Source organism: Pongo pygmaeus, chromosome Y (assembly GCF_028885625.2).
Source record: "Pongo pygmaeus isolate AG05252 chromosome Y, NHGRI_mPonPyg2-v2.0_pri, whole genome shotgun sequence".
NCBI classification, from domain to species: domain Eukaryota; kingdom Metazoa; phylum Chordata; class Mammalia; order Primates; family Hominidae; genus Pongo; species Pongo pygmaeus.
The window spans coordinates 36,997,400-37,007,580 of record NC_072397.2 but is presented as its reverse complement, the minus strand read 5'-3'; the positions used below and the strand labels follow the sequence as shown (position 1 = coordinate 37,007,580).

The following is a 10,181-nucleotide window of genomic DNA, read 5'->3' as shown; positions in this document are numbered from 1 at the left end:
TTTGTCAGATTTATTTATTCCTTAGCGATTTGTTGTAAAAGTACAGTTTTTGTCTCAATCCTTAATAATACTATATTCATTATATTTCAGGTGTTTGGGTTCCTCATGGAGGAAAAGAAACACAGGCATAAACCTCTATACTATCCACCTGCTAGTCCTGCACATGATTTGAATAAAGTGTTACTGATACTTGAACAATTTGTATGATGTCGGCAGAGTAATATCAACAAGAATCATTATAAAGTAGCTGGCCTTATAAGTCAAGAGTTATGATATTTGATCCACTGTTAATCCATTTCTAGATCTGATCTAGATTATTTTCTTAATTATTTATTTATTTATTTATTTATTTATTTATTTATTTTTATTTATTTTGAGATGGAGTCTCACTCAGTTGCCCAGGCTGGATTGCAATTGTGCGATCTCAGCTCGCTGCAAGCTACACATCCCAGGTTCATGCCATTCTCCTGCTTCAGCCTCCTGAGAAGCCAGGTCTACAGGCACCCACCACCATGCCCCAGCTAATTTTTTTTTTTTGTATTTTCACTAGAGATGGAGTTACACCGTGTTAGCCAGGATAGTCTTGATCTCTTGACCTCGTGATCCACACACCTTGGCCTCCCAAAGTGCCAGGATTACAGGCATTAGCTACTGCACCCAGCCAATCTGATCTACATTATTTTCTGGATCTTCTGGTATATTGCAAGGCAACTGATGCATGATTTCTTCCTTGTGGGATGTTGTGGCTTCTTCATAAAGAACGTGAATAATCTCACACTGAATATTGTCTGTTAGAGTCTTCTCATTATAACCCCTTGTTTCAAGTCTTTCATACAATACATTGGTATCTGTCCTCAGCACAAAAACTACATGAAACTAGCATTTAAGGAAGAAATCAAAACCGTGGTAATCAACAATAACTCCACCTTCTCTCATTTGGTTATCTAACTCATCAACTACTCTGTCTTCATCTAAAATGTGACAATCATACTCTTCATCATAGCCATCATACAATTGCTCTTCTCAAGATAAATCACCCACATCAATGTATTTCAGTCCTGATATTGATGCAAGTTCTGTGCCTAGTAAGGTTCTTCCAACCCCTGGGGTACCAGTGAGCAGGATGCTGAGAAGCAATGATGGCTTGCTGTGATGGCGCCGAGTGCCTTGTTCACATGTCCTTTGCACTACTGTTCTTGGAATTTCTAAAACAAATCCCAATGCCTCTCAATACCTCCACAACTCCCTTCACACACTTTTGACTTGAGAAACCACATATTTCTTTAAAAATTGCATAACATAGTGGTCTCCAGAAATGTGTGCAGATTTCCCTAGTTCCCAAAACTAGTGAAATCTAGTCAGATCATGTAGATTCTTACAGATTCTGGGAGGACTTTGGTTTTCAGTGTGAATGCACTGGAAGATTCTGGGAGGGAGAAAGGAAGCCGTAGAATATTGAAGAGCATAGTAAGCATGGGACAGGAACATGTTTCTCTGTGACAGCAAGAAAAATAAAATTAGGCTTTTCTAAAACAATTTCCATTAGAACAGAGATGACCAAACCATATTTAAACTCTTGCTTTTTCTGTGACCTTTGGATCTCTCCTATGGGTTACCTGCTCATTTATTTTTACCTTGCTTTGTATATGGCTGTTGCCTCCTCTCTTTTCACACTGCAGGAATTTTTTCTTTGCTACAGACTATCCACCAGAGTGTTTTTTTTTTTTCTTCCCCACAATAGTAATTGGGCTCACCAGAATAAGCCCAACTCCCAGCGTCTTCCTCATTAAAGAATTAAAGCTGTAGTGTATGTGTTGAAATGTTTTTCCTTTCAAGAGATTGCCTAATGAATAGACATGGAGTGCTGAAGGACATGATGGAGTCATACAGATAACAGTTGTGTCTGATGAGAAGAAAGAAAATTGCAGCACTAGAGAAGCTGCAATACCACAGACAGTCAACTGGGGAAGAAAATAGGTAATCAATCTAAAAACAATGAAACAAATTATATTTAACTGAGAAATACACCCAGATACAGAGAAGAAATACCTGAGAATGCATCTGTGAAGCCCCCAAAATCAATAGCCTGGATGACTGCTGTTAATATCCCCCTTTAATAAGGCAGTTTATTTATTTATTTATTTATTTATTTTTGAGAAAGAATTTTGCTGTGTAGCCCAGGCTGGAGTGCAGTGGAGCAATCTCAGCTCACTGCAACCTCTGTCTCATGGGTTCAAGTGATTCTCTTGTCTCAGTCTTCTTAATGGCTGGGATGAGAGGTGCACACCACAATACTCAGCTAATTTTTTTGTATTTTCAGTAGAGACGGGTTTTGCTATGTTAGCCAGGCTGGTCTCAAAATCCTGGCCTCGAGTATCTGCATGTCTTGGTCTCCCAAAGTGCTTGGATAACAGGCCTGAGCTACTGTGCCCAGCCATGGCAGGCTTTAAATGCTAGATTTGATGGACATTGTATAATTTTCCAGATCTTAAGAAAAAATTACAAGTCATACGAAGAATTTGGGAAATACACTTCACTGGAAGAAACAAAATAAACATCCAGAAGTTGACTCTTAAGTAATGAAGATTTTTGCATATGTGATAAAGAATTGAAAAAAATTAAAAGTTCTCAGTGAACAAAAATAAAACAAAAATAAACAATTGAATAACATTTAAAAATAATAAATGACCAAAATATGATATCAACAAAGATATGAAACCTTTTTCTATAAACCCAACAGAAATTGTGGCATTGAAGGATCCAATAACTGTCATTTACAAATTCACTACAGAGACACAACAGCAAAAAATGGATCAAAAATAGATTCAGAAAATTAAACATATATTATTCACAAATATTTAGGCCTGGAAACTAGTTTTTGAAAAAAATGGAAAAAAATGAGTGTGAAATATGAGACTTACTGGACAACATCAAGTAGACCAATATATTCAGAGAAAGAGTGTTATAAAAAGAATATAGGAAGAAAATGACATAAATGTTATTTGGAAGAAAAAGAGGAGATTCTGAGAACCTTACACTTTTCTGTGATGAAACAAAAATAATAGTAACCAAGAATAATTGATCTGGAAAACACTGTACTTCAAAAATTAGAAAAAATAAAACGTTTTTAAGTTTAAAATATAAAATCTAATGTTGCTTACTACTAAAATAACCCTAGAAAAAATGCATATGATAGTCAATTATGTTGAAACATTAAATGATGCTGGACAGCATCATAAAACCATATGAAAATATAAAGCTCTCTATTAAATATAAGTATATACACTGATACAAAATTTGCTATTGTAATAATAATGGTGTATTAAATTCTTAAATCTCTGTGAAAATACACACAATATATAGCGACATAATTTGTAACATTAGTAAGAGAGTGGGGAAAGTAAAAATGAATATATTTTGTATGCTGTTAACTTGAATTTGAAGGCAAAAGCTGTTTGCCCTGGGGACCTTAGCACTGGGTGAGGGATGAGATAAACCTGCCATTTTGTCTCCCTTAGTTTTTCCATCTCCCCCTACTCTGCATAGGGATTTTTCTTGGTCTGGAGGAATAGTCAGTGTGGACAGGCTCTATTCTGCACACACAGACAGGTGTAGGTAGGCATGGCATCTATAGAGGGGGCCTGGGATTCTAAAAAGAATTAAATATTCAAAAAGTGGAAACCTGAGAATTTTGGGAAAGATTCTCCGGGCTTTGGGCTGGGGAAATGGTAAGTCCTTGCTTCCAGCCATGCGGTTTCTCATCAGAGTTGTTGGGACCATCTTCCTGCAGGTGTCCCTTAGGGAGACATTGCAGGAGATTTAGCCGGTGCTGATGGTCCATGAAAAAATGTGTCACTGCACTTGCTTCTCACTGCACCTGGACAGAAACACACCAAACCACTTCCCAGGGCTGCAAAACAGTAAGGAGATGCAGGAGGTCTCAGGGCTGTGTATGAGGGAAGGCTGGATTGGAAGTTGGGTAGACTGCCTAGAGGAGGGACCCCAAAAGAAGGGCCAGGCAGGACTTCCCCAATCCTTGGAGGTCTTGTGTCACAGATAAGCATATGAATGTAGGATTGGAGCACACGCCTGCTTCTCAGCCTGTCACACCAACACCTTATAACTTCATAGCCCACAAGTTAAAGAGCGGAGTTGTGATTCTAAAAAAATCAGGCAGTATCAAGCCAGCCTTCATATCAGCCCAATCAAATTCTATAAAGATAAATGATGTCTTGCGGAAAAAAGAAATACAAAAAACTTAAAAAGATTCACAGTATTTGAGTGGGGAAATCTGCCCAGTACAGCACCAAGTGCTGTGGTGAGATTCACCTGGTTGTAAAGCAAAATCTCTCATGTACTCATGTTCCCTGGGGAAAAGCTACTCATGTTCTCAGGGTCTACCTGCTTGCTAAGAGGAAGTGTGGAAAAGATTTGTAGCTCAATGGTGCCCGTAGTTGATCACAGAACCTTTCCTCTTTCCCAAAACAGCCACCATTAAAATTCAGTGAAACACAAACTGGAAGATAGTCCTGAATTTGGAGGCCCTGGGGAGTCCTCAGCACACTCCTGCATTAGGGCTGCCCAAAAAGGCAGCTCTAAATGCTCCATCTACCCAAGACACTAGTGGATAAAAAGCAGTTAGCCTTGTCAGCTCTTCAAGACCCACATGTGATTCAGAGGCATTTGTCAGAAGATTCTTTGTAAGAAAGGATCTCTGCCCACTAGCAGACAGGAGTGTGTGTCTGTGTGAGTGTGTGTGTGTTGAAATTAGAACCCCACCTAATGTGTTCATTATGGAATTTGAAAATGGAAGCCTAAAGTTGAAAATTGAAATCACCCACGAGAGCATCTTGCAAACTATTTTCTGTGCTAGATGCGATGTTTTAGGGTACAGGGTCCTGGTAACATCCTACTTCCCTCTCCTTGAAAGAACTACACACACTATTCAAGGCCTGCTTCCACTTGAGCCGCTCCCAAGAGCAGCTTAAGAGCCTGGGCCCATCTGCCAACTTTAGCAGGGCTGACTAAAGCTGCTTGTTTTTCCCGAGTATCTTCTCCAATGACCTGAGATGTGGGGGAGACATTGGGGCCAGGATTGAAAAGATGGATGGGGAGCATGGAGGCCAGAGGCTGAAGACCAGGTTTTCCTACCTGGAGGGGTCTGGCCTAGAGGCACTCAAACCAGGGTCAAATTTAGGTGGAGAGATCTGGTCTTGGGTGGCCCTGTGCTGACTACCAGCCTTGAGTCCCTGAAACAGTAGGAAGTGAAAGAATGGCTTGCAGATTAGCCTCACTGACAGTATGCCACCTGCTTACATCTTGCCAGGGACCCAGGAGGGACCATGGTGTCTCCAGAGCCAAGACTGGAAGGTGGAACTCCCAAAGGGAGCAAAGAAGAGGGTCCTAGGTGAAATGAAGACCTTATTTCTGCTTGACCATTCTTGAAGCGCTTTCAGTGCCTAAAAGTGATTAGCATGAGCATCTGGAACCCACTTCCTGGAAACTGCAAGATGCAAAGGGATTTCATGTACCTCTTTGTAATTACAGATTAGGACAAGAAGTGCCCCATCACTGCATCCGCATGGGGCTTTTACTGGATCCAGTAAGTCTCTGCCAGCTCCCCACAAACTCCTGGGATGTCATTTTTTCTGGGTCTGTGGACAGACAACCAGGGCACTTGCTCAGTGCCCACTTCCTCCTTGTAGGCCTACAGCCTATTGCTCAACCCCAAGCCCACTAGCCCTTGCTTCCTAAGCCATTCACCACTGGAGCTGCTCAAGTACAACAGCCTGAACTTCACAAAACACTTTGTCATGTCAAGAAAGAAAAGGTATGGCTGCCGGGCATGGTGGCTCATGCCTGTAATCCCAAAATTTTGGAAGGCCAATGTGGGCAGATCACAATGTCAGGAGCTTAATATCAGCCTGGCCAATACTGTGAAACTCCACCTTTACTAAGAATGCAAAAATTAGCTGGGCGTGGTGATGCATGCCTGTAGTCCCAGCTGCTCGGAGGCTGAGGCAGAAGAATTCCTTGAATCCGGTGGGTGAAGGTTGCAGTGAGCTGAAATCATATTGATTCACTCCAGTTTGGGTGACAGAGTGAGATTTCTTCTCAAAAAAAGAATAGAATAGAATAGAATAGAATAGAATAGAATAGAATAGAATAGAATAGAATAGAATAGAATAGAAGAAATAAAATAGAATAAAATATAAAATAAAATAAAATGTAATGTCACTGTTTCATCTCCCCCTGACCTGTGTCATGTTCCAGGGGCTTATTGGATGAACCAGCCAGCCCAAACTCCAGAGTTTCCACCCAAACAATCTGCCCCCACTGCTTGAGTTCCCTCTAGGGAGCTGTCAGTATGACAGGGGGCATCCCTGAGAGTGGTGGCCATTTGCTTCTATCTGAACTCAGGGCAGATTATCAGGGCAAGAAGATCCTAGAGCAGATGGAAGTCTCAGACAAGTAGCCTATGGCAGTGTTCTGGGCTCAGTGGGCTCTGTATCTCCCTCTCCCCTGATTGTCACGAGGTCCAGAACCACACACTCACCCAGATCACTGCTCCATTGCACGTGTGCAGCTGGATGGCTCCCCAGGCAGAGGCTGCCATGGACTGTGTGCACACAGAGAATGCTTACACCTTGAGGCTGTACTATGAGGAGAACATTCCTGAACAGGGTCATGCAGACTGATCCTGCCCTCAGTGGGAACCCCCTTCCTCCTGCGTACTAGACAGAATTCTGTGCACTTTCCTGGAGGCTCCATGCTGGGTCTTTTCATTTGGAAATTTGAGGTTGTCCATAGGGAGGTAACAAAAGAGACTTCTACTCCATTTGGAAAAAAAAAAAAAAAAAAGAAGAAAGAAAGAAAAGGGAGACTTCTCAGAGCACATTGTGGGGCACAGGCTGAGCCTTTGCCTCCCTCCCTGGTCCCTCTATGGTCCCAGGACTGAAAGAAGGAGCTGCAGACAATGAGGGAACTGCTCTGCAAGAACTGGCCTGAGTGTCTGCTTCAAAAAAGTACCACAGTCAAAGTGCCTACAGACCCTAGTGACTGACTGGTAGCCTCAGTCCCACCTACCATCTGCAGGCAGGTTTTCTTGCTGGCAGAATGTAACCAAGGAAAGCAGGAATAAGTCAAGCCCTCTCAGTCACCCCGAAGGCTGTCTGGGGTTCCTTGCAAGGCCTTCTAGCTTTCTGCTTCTTGGAAGACCACCCAAGCATCTCTTTCTGGCCTTGGAGACTTTGATTCTCTGGAAGGAGAAGGCCCTACTTTTCACTAGGCTAAGCGGCCAGATCCATCCATCTCTCTCCCTTCAGTAGCAACCAATGGGCTCTCACCTGGGCACACACTGCCCAACCTTGGCCCTTCTAAGGCAGGAGCTCATTTGTCTTACAGGTTCAGCTTACTAGGGCTTAAAAGTTATCAGTGCTGTTATTAAGATAGAGAAATTAGGGGGAAAGAGTTGCCTTGAAAAATTTCCCCTAATCTTATCTTGGAGATCATCAGCACCGGTGACAGCATAGGCAGGGCTGCTGAGGATGCTGGGGGAGAGTGCCCAGCCTGTCCAGCAAGCTGGTCCTTGCCAGAGGTGGCTCATGACCCAACCCCTGAGAGAAGCAGACAGACATCCCAGTAAAGAGCTGGGGTGTATAGATCAGGGCAGCCCAGGCACACTGATGGTGGCTTGGCACTACCTCCCATTAAGGGGTGTCACCACAGCTGACTCTTGGAGCCAGGGGGTGATTTTCAATGTGTGCAAGGCAGTCAGCTCCATCAGCTGTACAGCCTTCAGCACTCACTTCACCTTGGACATCTCACCAGAAAGCAGCGGGGACTGGCCAATGGAGAAGCTTTGCAAAGTGGAACAGAGCATCGTGGGGTGGGCGATCAGGGGCCTGCCTGCTCATCTGAGCATTCTTCCTGAGGGTGTGCTTTGCAACCAAACAGTGACTGTTTTCATGTTGTCTATTTATTTATGGGCTTAAAATATCCTAATATTTCATTTATAGTAGTTTCAGGCTTGTACTTGTGTATTTGTAAAAATTTTATTAGAAGAAAGGTCACTTCAGACAACAATATTTTAGAAGATCTTAAGGTGGCATAGACTTTCATGTCACAATAGCTACTGTTGACCTCTTTTTGCTACCTTTGTACAAAGTATACACAGAAAGTGCAGCCAGAGGAGATGAGGCCAAGTGTCTAGAGCAGAACTGCCTGGGCTTGCTTGCTTGTCTGCCATCATGTGGACTCTGGCTGTGAGGCAGTGCCCACCCTGGATCTACACACCCCACCCCCTCTCCTGAGTAACCAACACAAGGCAGTGCTAATTAGCAGGTGAGTGATGGGCATCAGGCAGCCCAATACCATCTGCGAAGATTTGAACATCATCTAGGCTGGGGTTGTGGGGGGCAGGAGATGTGGCTCTCTTCGCTTGTTATGGCACCACCCACAGATACATCTGCCCTGTGCTGTTTCTCCAGGAATCAACTGCCCATGGTACTGAGCCTGTCATGCCATGCCTGCTACCTCACACTGCTTGTGTTTGAAAAAAACATCCTGAGATGGTACTGCTGGATGTGAGCACTGGCAAGAGGACTGCACCTTTGTCTTGGGGGATTAGGAGCTGACCAGATAGCTCCCAACTGCCTCTAGAGCAAGTGGGGGCTGGTTCTGCAATTAACGACATCTCCCAAAAGATGTGTTGGCAATGGCTCAAGGAATATTTGATGCAGAGGCCTAAATGAAGACACATGAATGGAGTGTGTGGATATCAGTTAGCAGCTGGGAAATAGGTGCCTCCAAGGTCTCATCCTCCAACAACTGTGGAACATGCCCAAGCCATTAGTGTATACACCTAGAGTGAATATATCTGGCTGTTGCTTTTGCTGTCACTATCCCCAAGCTCAATCTCGCTTAAAATCTGGATTTTAAATAGAAAAGATAAGAGACTTTTTTGTGTCCTGGAATAGGAAGCCAGAGATCTGTGTAGGGGTGGCACTGGGTGCACATTAGTTTTGTGACAGGATGAGGGTTGCAGTTTTTTTTTTAATCATGATAGGCCTGGTCTGGTTGTAACTCTGAGTGATGGGGAGGAAGTCAACAGTGGTGGTCATGTAGATATCTACATGCCCAACCCTGGCCTGCCTGCCCTCAGACATATCTAGAGGCACCACCACAGGCCCTGACTTGTCTCCTTACTCCTTGCATATCAGATGGGAATACCCAGAAGCTACAGTCTGAATGTATTATTCTCCCATTTTGACCTGAGCCAGCTAACACACACTGGGGGTGGGTGGGTGAAGGGCCCAGGGGAAAGCAGGGCTGGATCATGGATCCTGGTGGAAATTTAGAGATACAGGAGTGGTTGTCACCTCTCTGTGGAGCCCAGCTCCCTACCTGATACTTGCCACACAGCCCCATCTACAGAGACCAGCTCTGGTAAGTTTGTGGATCCCTAAGGCCCGAGGCTGCTCCCTGTCACCCCTGTCTGTGCTCCTTACCTTTCCTGCTGTCAGAGCCCAAAATGAAGGGAGAGGTTGATGCCCTGTGAGCCTGAAGGAGTTGTGTCTGACCGGGGCTTCTGTCTGGGGTTTTGCATAGAGTTACTTATGAATATGCTCTGTCCAGATACCTTATTTCAAAGGAAGTGAGCATGAACTAGCAAGTGCAGCAACCCCACACTTGATAAATAAATTTTTCTTGTCTTTAAACCATCACATTTTCATTTCACATTGGAATACGGTAAGTGAAACCTGCTGCAGCAGCCTCACCCATGTGTTCTGTAACCCAGACTCATTTGGTTGTGAGGGCTGTTGTCAGAAATGTTATGAAAAGAAGAATATGTATAAATTTAATCAAATGTAAAATTATGCTTATAATGTCATTTATGTGGGAGATAAGAGGGTGGAGTAACAGGCATTTAGTTGGAGTTTACCCAACTGTCGCTTTCCAGGCTCATGAGTGTGGCTCTGGTGAACCTCACCTGACATTGGTGACAGAAGAGAAAAGGCCAGCACGAAGGCTAGGTGAGGGGGAGGTGCCAGGCTGTGGGGCTAGGCCCTGGGCATGCTGAGCCTGTTAGGTCACTGGACATCTAACTGCCCAGGAACTGGCCCTTGACACATGAGTTGAGGTAAGAGGATTGGGCAGCACTCTTCAGGAGTCACACTGCT

General features: G+C 43.8%; 1 pseudogene; it reads right to left on the bottom strand.

Moving 5' to 3' along the window:
• Window positions 1–648: 648 nt before the first annotated feature.
• On the bottom strand, window positions 649–7,882 carry LOC129025763 (adenylate kinase isoenzyme 6-like; annotated as a pseudogene).
• Between the last annotated feature and the right edge of the window lie 2,299 nt (window positions 7,883–10,181).